Raw genomic sequence first — 3,492 nt, 5'->3', positions numbered from 1 at the left:
CTGGAACTTTCCAGGATTCATCTGAATCACCAGAAAGCTCAGCTATCTTTCCAGCGCCCGCGGGACATGGCCCCAGGTGGCCCCGCTACCCATGGGTTGTTTCCTAGGCTTCTGGCAGGGGCTGGAACATGTTCAGGAGAATAAGGACAGAGCTGGGTTTAGTTCAGGCCATTTCTGAGGTGGCCAAAAACCTGGCCCACATGATCAGAGTGTCGCTTCCAGATTCATCTGGGAACTCAAGTGACAAGCAGGTTATTATTCCAAATTCCGGCACCCGTCCACACAGAGACCTGTAAACACTGGCAGGAGAGCAGGAGGGGGGAGCGAGGGGAGGCCAGGTTAATTATAGCACCTTGACTCATGGGGTTATGATGACAACTGGCCTCGTGTTTATCATGCAGACAACTCCCAGGGAGGGCATTCCAGCCTCATGTAAGAGTGTCCTCAAGGGGGGCCGGACAGTTGGCGATTTGTTATTGACAGTTACTGACCTCCTTTAACGCTGCCTGTACTGAGAACATAAGAACGGCCAGACTGGGTCAGACCAAAGGTCCATCTAGCCTAGTGTCCTGTCTGCCGACAGTGGCCAATGCCAGGTGCCCCAGAGGGAGTGAACCTAACAGGTAATGATCAAGTGATCTCTCTCCTGCCATCCATCCCCACCCTCTGACAAACAGAGGCTAGGGACACCATTCCTTACCCATCCTGGCTAATAGCCATTAATGGACTTAACCTCCATGAATTTATCCAGTTCTCTTTTAAACGCTGTTATAGTCCTAGCCTTCACAACCTCCTTAGGCAAGGAGTTCCACAAGTTGCTGAGATGATGCTAGCAACAATTAAAGGGCCCATCTTACACTAGTTGGGACCAAGGTTAATGCCATGGATAGTAGTGTCCGCATGCAGCAAGGTGTTTGGCCACAGCTCAGGAACGGGGTCATCCTAAGTTCTACCATGAGTCTTCTGCTGTGTAGCTGGAAAATGGGGAAACTGAGGCACAGTGTGGGATGAGGTGACTTTTTACGGCCACACAGAAACTCAATGAAGAGCTGAGGAGAGACCCAAAGTTTCTTGACTCCCAAGGACTCAGAGTCCCAGCCCCGGGGCTCTCCCCAACGCAGGCAGAGAGTCCTCTCTCCCCAGGGGCCCGGTGGGGTGGCAGCGAGCTCCTCCTGGGGCTGGAGGGGGAGCCTTCCAGTCCTGCCTGCACAGCCAGTGGGTCTGGGACAGGTTCAGCAACAGCCAGTAAGTGGGAGGGGAGGAGGAGGCCACATGCCCCAAGTTCCCCCATCACTGCCCTCCACCCCCCATTCCCCACCCATCTCCACTCACTGCCGTGTACCTACACATCCAGGCCCACCTGGGGCCACCCCCGTGTGCACACCTGTACTAATCAAGTGTGCGGCCCTTGATGGCCTTTTCTATGGCTGCAGAGGTGCGCAGCTTAGAGGGAACGCTGGCCAGAGGTGCCAGTTGCTAAGAGATGCAGCAGCATCCCCGTGGATCAATGCAGGATTACGCCCTCCAATACATCTCCTAATGGCAACAACAACGAACAGAAACCTATTGAGGTACCATAGCCCTGCAGTAACTGTGAACTCCTTGGGGCAGGTACCATCCATTTGTTCCCTTTAGGCAGGATCTTTTTGTTGTGTGTTTGTACAACCCCTAGCACGGCAAAGTCCTGGCTAGGGCTGGGATCCCTACGGGCTACAAGAATACAAATCATGAAGCATTGTGCTACCTACTTCATAGGCAGATAAAGGACAGAGTGAAGAAATGACTCCCTCAAGATCATTCAGCAAGTCAGTGGCAGAGCCAGGAATAGAAGCCAGGAATCCAGGCTCCCACTCCTTGCTTTCAGCACAGGATCATATCGCCTGGTGCAGTCTGTTTGTTTGAACCCAGAAACAGTTTGCACTTTTGCATGGTTTAGAGCTTCCAGGAAGAAGAATCGGTGGAGCAACTGCAGCCTGCTGGAACTCTTGTGATCTTTCGGGGATAAGAAGGCACTGACGGTGTCATCCTATCTCCTGCGGCAGCCCTGGGGAAGAGAGCCAGGACAGAGTCCGTTCTGTTTGTCATCCTTTTTTTATTTTTTGCCCAGAGTTAAGTAACAGGAACATGTGCTGTGGTCAGGGAAAAGCACAGCTGTTGTTTAGCACAGTGACAGCGCTCTGTCGGGCTCACATGTCAGGCCGGTGAATGAGTCGGCCCCCTTCCCCTTTAGAAACACAACTTGCAACACAGTCACTGTCCTGGCTTCGGCTTCGGGCTCATGGCTGGCCCTCGATGATAGTTGCTTGGAAGCAAAGGTTCCTGCAAAGGCTTAGCTCACCTACAACTAGCGTCTAGCGATTTAGTTTAAGGAATCAACTGAAGTGAAATCGAAATTAGCCGCTTGTAATCCGCTGTAAGAGTGTCCACAAAGGAGTTGGCAGCGGGTTAGCTAAATTGATTTAAAAAGCCAGGTTTAGGCGTGGCCAGGCCATTTGACAATCACTGCAGTGAAAAAGGTACAACCGGTGTGTTTAGCCAGGACTTCAGAGGAGTTAACAGCACTCGATTCCCCACAGAAACAACACACAGGTGGAAGGATAACACTTTACCTGGTTGCACCACCATCCCTCTTAGCATCTCAAAGCACTGGGAAAGTGAGGCAGAGAGGTGTTAAGGGCCAACATGACCCCTGACCTCCCAGTTTTCCCAATCCTTCTGCCAGTGCATAGGCAAGTCTACAGGGCTCTCTCAGCATCTCTCTTTGCCTTCAGCTCTGCTAACGAGTCCTTCCAGGCCCTCCACTGGCAAGGAGTTTTCCGAGCAGCAGTTAGATTTGCTCCTTGTGCAAAAGAAGAGACAACGTAACGCCACCATAGGGCCCACGAGACAGTGAGGAGCTCAAGACACGTCCATGCAACAACCCTACAAACTTTTCTAGGATGCATTTCATCAGGCCCATAATAATACTCAAGGAGCTGACTGAGGAGATATCTGAGCCAGTAGCAATTATCTCTGAAAAGGCATGGAAGACGGGAGAGATTCCAGAGGACTGGAAAAGGGCAAATACGGTGCCAATCTATAAAAAAGGAAAAAAGGACAATTCAGGGAATTACAGACCAGCCAGATTAACTTCTGTACCCAGAAAGATAATGGAGCAAATAATTAAGCAACCAATTTGCAAACATCTAGAAGATAATAAGGTGATACATAACAGTCAGCATGGATTCGTCCAGAACAAATCATGTCAAACCAACCTAATAGCTTTCTCTGACAGGGTAACAAGCCTTGTGGATGGGGGGAAGCGGTAGACGTGGTATATCTTGACTTTAGTAAGGCTTTTGATACTGTTTCCCATGACCTTCTCATAAACAAACTAGGGAAATGCAACCTAGATGGAGCTACTATAAGGTGGGTGCAGGACTGGTTGGAAAACCGATCCCAGAGCGTAATCATCAGTGGTTCACAATCATGCAGGAAGGGCATAACGAGTGG

The sequence above is a fragment of the Mauremys reevesii genome, linkage group 23 (assembly GCF_016161935.1).
Source record: "Mauremys reevesii isolate NIE-2019 linkage group 23, ASM1616193v1, whole genome shotgun sequence".
In the NCBI taxonomy this organism is placed as follows: Eukaryota; Metazoa; Chordata; order Testudines; family Geoemydidae; genus Mauremys; species Mauremys reevesii.
This window is presented reverse-complemented; position numbering follows the sequence as displayed.